The sequence below is a fragment of the Malus domestica genome, chromosome 01 (genome assembly GCF_042453785.1).
Source record: "Malus domestica chromosome 01, GDT2T_hap1".
Classification (NCBI taxonomy): domain Eukaryota; kingdom Viridiplantae; phylum Streptophyta; class Magnoliopsida; order Rosales; family Rosaceae; genus Malus; species Malus domestica.
Window position 1 is genome coordinate 19,378,240 of NC_091661.1, and position 6,149 is coordinate 19,384,388.

At 33.2% G+C, this 6,149-nt stretch overlaps 1 long non-coding RNA gene across 1 annotated transcript; it reads left to right on the forward strand.

Annotated features, from left to right (window-relative positions):
• Positions 1-3,104: 3,104 nt before the first annotated feature.
• On the forward strand, positions 3,105-4,557 carry LOC114823903 (uncharacterized). The gene is made up of 2 exons (XR_003771980.2): positions 3,105-3,481; positions 4,424-4,557. It is a non-coding gene; the product is annotated as an uncharacterized lncRNA (long non-coding RNA).
• Positions 4,558-6,149: the final 1,592 nt, after the last annotated feature.

The window sequence follows — 6,149 nt, forward strand, 5'->3', positions numbered from 1 at the left end:
TTTTTTATTTTTTTTAAACATAAGTGATACAGTTTCATTACCAAGAATAATTAATTACAAGAGTGTTAGATGGGTACATATTATCCAACGACTAATTTCTTGATCTGGAAATAATTTGCACAAAACACAAATAATTTTAAACCCGTATTGAGCTACCACTCAAATCACACCACTAAAACTAAGAGTCCAGAAGCAAAAATGTCAAACATTATTGCAACGACTTATGGTATACGACTTTACCAGCGAAAATTGTAGAGTAGGTTTTGGGTTTGTTCCTAATGGGAAGAGATCATCTCCGGATCTATCCAACCAAATCCTAGGAATCCGGAGGTTTGGACCCTTGAAATTTGATTCAACGACTACAAACAGAGGGTCATTCTAAAAGTTATAATAATTGTAACCGTTGGATCAAATTTGAAAAATCTGGATCTTCGAATTCTTAGAATTTGGTTGGAGAGATCCGAATGGGATCTCTTCCCGTTCCTAATGTAATGTGAAAAGACAATCCAATGTGGACGTCGGCTCCTTAATCGCATCTTTGGATGAAAGAACTTATATAGAATAGCTTCACATAGATCGTGACGTTGCTATTCAATAATATAATTTTATATGTAATAATATCTTTACATAACATTATATTATTGGACTAAAAAATTATAATAATTGTGAACTTATTTTACGTAAGTTGTTATCTCTACTTTGCATGATACAGAGGGGGCATTGAAGGAAAGCGAAAGGTGCGGTCGCATAGAGTCCCAAATTTGAAGGGGCCCCCAAAATTTTTGTCATCTAATATTACGTAATAAGTTCTATATTAAAAAAAAAAATTTTGTTAGTACTTTAAAATCTCTTTGTGCACCTCTTATAAGAGTAAATTTTTTTCCTTTCTAAGTATAGAAATTTGGAGTACAATGATATATTTTGCATGCTGGTAATAACACCCAAAAAACGATATATATAATAATATTATATGTTCAAGTGAAACTTCATAGTTAGAGTTTTTGGTTTTTTTTTTGTTTTTCATGTTTGGTTGTTTAATTAAGAATGAACTGCTTTTGATTATTTTAGTGAAGGTTATGTTTGTAACTCTTTTTACTTATAATTAATGACATGTGTAGACTAGCATTCAATGAGTGTTAAAGGTTGTTTTGATTTAAATGATTGTTTTCTAATATCAATACATTATTTATAAAAAATAAATAAAAACTAAAAAAAACTATCTCAAGGAGGAATCCTTTTTCAAATTTCATATAAAGTTTCTGAAATCTTAAAGACGGCTATATATAACCAAAAAGTTTATACTTGGTTCGGTTGGTTGGATCATTAAAGAGAAAGTCCCTATGCAGTCAGATAATCAAATGTGGATCTTTGGTAGTAGGTAGCATGGACCATATTTGGGCCCTGCCTCCAAGGCATGGCTTAAGGCATCATTCATATTGTAAATATGGCTTTGGAGATGGGTTTACATTCTTTTGATTGTGTGATTGCTTTGACAGTGCATTTTACTTTTTAATAGATCGTGTCAAGTGGTTTGATGTTTATCCGTTGATTGGTCTAACTCTTACACCATTCTATCTTTTATGTAAATTCAAATGTCTCATATCTATCGCAAAGATAATAAGATGATTGATTGTTTAGCAAACTTCGGAATTCAACATGTTAAGGTTCATTGGTGAAATTTTTGCCCTCCGCGTGTTACTACAATTTTTGCTTATGCTTGTGGGAAACATAAACTAACTTTATCAAATAGAATAATGACATGTGGATTGTATGCTCGCTATGACAATTTTGCCCTTAGCATCATGAGCAGACCACAAACCAGCTCAAAGAATGTGACATTTGTCTGCCCTCCATGACGGACGGTGTGAAAGACCTATATTTTCAAAAATACTTATATGTTAAGTGGCGCGATTAATTTCATTTAGCTTTGTATTATTATCCATTTAATGTTAGGAAAACTAATGAAAAATGCTTGAAAACTTTGAGTTTTAACGAAAATGACAAAATAAAGGATAAAATGAATAGTACTAGGATTGACATTTTAGTGTAAAAATATGGTTTTTCGTTAAAATGAACATTATCGGGAGCTTTTCGTTAAAGTTCCCTTAATCTTTTCAATTGATAATTTGTCAATTATTTTTATTTAATTTCCTACTCTAATTAATTGATCATTGGGATCCAATTAGGTCAAATGATTTATACGGTAGTATTTTTACTTTTTATTTGGTCTTATATTACATATTATTAAAAGTAAATAACACAAAACTATTTCAACTATGAGTTGAACCGCAATCTCATACCTTATATTTTAAACGGTTTGATAACTAGTACATGAGAGTTTGATATTTTCTCAAACTATTTTATAGTATCCAAATTATGTTGATTTGATAAAAATATGGAATTAATTTTTAATGATCATCCTATTTATATATGTATATGCTTGATCTAAGCCAAGCTGTTTTTCAAACTATATATATTGTATAGGGTGAAGTGTCGATTTAGTCCATGAATTATCACCTCAGTGAAAATTAGGTCTATGAATTATTTTTTTGGTAAAATAAGTTCCTAAATTCATTAAAAATTGCTAATTTCATTCCTAATATTATATTCAAAGCTCTTTTATCAATTTTTTCGTCAATTTAAGTCACTTGACATACTTTAGAGTGTTATACCGTTATTTTCTTGCCTATAAGCCCTTAAAATTTCATATGGTTGCGAATCTAACGTCCAATTTACCATCCGAAGTTTAACTTACACTATTTCTTATGACAAACTATCAATTTACCCTCCAAAGTTAACTTCATACACTATTTCGTTATGAAAAACTACCAATTTACCCTCCAATGTGTCTTGCCTGCAAATAATATGACTTAAATTGATGGAAAATTGAATATAGTAGCTTCAAATATAATATTAGGGATGTAATTGGTAAATTTTTATAATTTAATAACTGATTTTTCTGAAAAAAATAGTTTAACGACCTAATTTTCACTGAGGTGATAATTCATGTACTAAATTGTCAGTTCACCTTATTATATATTTTGTGTAGCTATTATATTTATATATTGTTTTAACTATCTCAAAGAGGAGTAAGGATCCTCTTCGAATCTGTCTCCTCTGGGTTCTGTGGACCAAGTTATCTTGGTCGTTTGATACAAATAATGCAGTCAGAATCTTGGAAATTGAAAAAAGGGAAGAATTCTTAGGTCTCACACAGTGGGAATTCATCGAAGCATCCGAGTCGACTCAAAGGAAAACCACCACCACCGCTCCTCTCCGAACAAACGGATAACGACGGGCCTGCTGGTGGCCGATCTGATCCCTGCCACTGTCATCGCCGGTGGCAGCGAGAGGAAGACAGGCCTGCTGGCCATGAGGACGAAGGTTACAAAATCGGCGTTGACGAGTAGAAAGCCCAAGGGTCTGGAGGATCGGGAGTAAATTGATCCAGAGAGCATCCTTACCCCAAAGAAAGCAGCATGTTGTTATCGAATATTATACAAAGCTTATATACAACTGTAAAAGGATATCTTCACTTGTCTACTAATTAAAGCTATTTATATTCAAGAGGTTTCTTTACAAGGGAAAATGACCAGGTTATTTTAGATCAAACCAAATGACTTATTTATTGAGTGGTGTTAAATTAGTGATTCTAATTCAATTAGGATTAGAATTGACGTCATGCATTTAGTGATATCTTACTCTTGTGAATAGGAGTTGCTCAAAGTGGATTCTTGTGTTTGTAATTCAGATCAATGTTTAAGGGAATTCGGGCAGACCATTAGGAATATTAATTTTATTAAATTTCGCGAAGTGCTATATAATTGTTGGTCTCATTGATTGATAAACGTGGTTGGATGTTATTGTATTAATTATTGCTTCAGTTGGATGTTTATTGGTTATTGATTATGGCATGCATATATCAGGTGAAATTCATATCATGCATTGCAATAATGAGAGGCATAAGTCGTGTGAGTTACATGGGTTTGTGTCATGATGAAATTGGAATAGTTTGGTGTACTGGAAATACTGGATCCAACCCAGAGACCAGGCTTTCTAGTAAGCATAATTGATCGGCTGTAAAGGCGATCTTTATGTGAGGGATGGCTTGACGACCAAGAGATGTACATTGTCTTTTGAGATAACAATGATAGGTGCACGAATATGTTATGGGTGGTAATTCATATAACAAGACACTCGAGGCCAAAGCACGGTAAAGCCTATGTGTTTTAGAGTATGTATTAATGAGAACAGAGGTGGGAATGAGGGAATATTCATGTATCATCATTGAACCATATTGTTTCTAATTGATCATGATTGAAATATATGATTAGATGACACTTAATTTAGTATTGTCAATTTATTGTGGTAAATGATATGTCTATACTGACCTGCTGAAGCTCACCCCTCATTGCTTATGCAGGTTTACGAACTAAACAATCAGAAAGGTGGGCGGAATGAGATCAGATTAGATACAAAGCTAGCAGTTTATTAATTTATTTTTTTAGCCTTGTAAAGAATTATGAGTTTTTTTTTATAAGAATAATTTTATTTTCATCCCCTTTCATTTTTTTATTTTTTTATTTTTTTTAATTTGTAGCTTTTGTTCTTGGGGTTTCTACTGACTTTGGGTCCGGGTGTGCAGACCGTGGCACCCGTTTGTCTTATGAGTATTGGACTTTTGGGTCATCAATGCATCAAGAGTGTTTCGGGCCCATGATATCTCTTGTTATCGGGACATACTTGGCTAAATGGTGGCAATAAATCGACTATTCAGAATCTCATCTTTGAGTGTTTGGCACACCTTCGCTCTTACCAGCATGAACCTTCATGACTACTTACTAGAAAAATTGCGAAGAATGGTCTACACCATCACCAGCAGAACGTTAAGATCTGCCTAGTATGGCCTGCAACCTCTCAACCCTGTCACCTGTTAGGGTTTATGTTATATATAGCCAAGTTAAATAAGAAAAAACGATAATTGCCACTTACTACTCATAACTCTCTCAAGTTCTTATTTCTCTCGAACCACTTTTATGACTCAGGCATTAGAGGCCCTTTGGCGGATACCCTCCCTTCTTTTCTAGGTGTTCGTCAATTAGGCTAATAGTGTTTCTTGTTTGTAGGTGAAATTTCATCAATTCAACTACGTACGAAATTTGCATCTACAATGATCTTTTAGGGCTACTGAACATTCACTTCTTTTAAGAGTTGCTTTAATGAATTTCTCACCTTATAGATCTAAGTTTCGTTGTTGCCTTGTTGGTTTGAGTAGAGGTCATCCTTTCTACCTCTTCCATTTCATTTTATGTTTCCATGTACCCTAACTTATTGTACCTTTTTATTTTATTTTGTGTTGATCAATATATTCACAATGTCTTCGTGTGATAGCAATGTTGAGGTGAATTTTGACATTACTGTTTAATTTGTTTTTGGAATTAACTTGCCTCCTCAATGTTTCTCCTCAATTCATTTCGTGACTGATTCACGAAACTCAGGATTTATGAGCGGAACGGTTATAATTCACATTCTAAAGGTCACCTATACTAAAAACCAATAAAATATGAGATCATTTAGTCATCAAACTGTACAAAAACAGATGGACGACTTCGGGAAAATCATTATGAACTGTCTATCTATTTGTTACAGTTAATTGATTAAATGATCTTAGTTTTGATTAATTTTCTTATAGAGATGATCTCTACAAAGTGCTTTATAATATAAGCAATTCCAACCATTAAAATGAAGTTTTGTGAGTCGAACATGAAGCAATTTGAGAAGGAATCAAGCCAAGCTTATCTCTTTTTAAAATAAATTTCTCATAAGAATATGTATGCCCCAAGCTCAAGGCAGTGTTGGTTGGTATAGGAAATATGTGCTCCCCATCAAACATGCTTTCTATTAAAAACTTCCTTTTTGTTTCTTTCTTTATGATGGCAAAGTAGAAGTTTGTTGGACTAGCCCCGTCTATCCATCAGTTCCAAAACAGCATCAGACAATCATGAGTTAGGTTGCGGGTAGCAACTCTCCAAAAAAAAAAAAAAAAAAAAAAAAAAAAAATAGGGAGATTAGGTTGCCTAACATATATCATATAACCCTTGCTTAGCTTTGCCTTTCATTATATCCCAACCACCGCCCATGCTTCAACA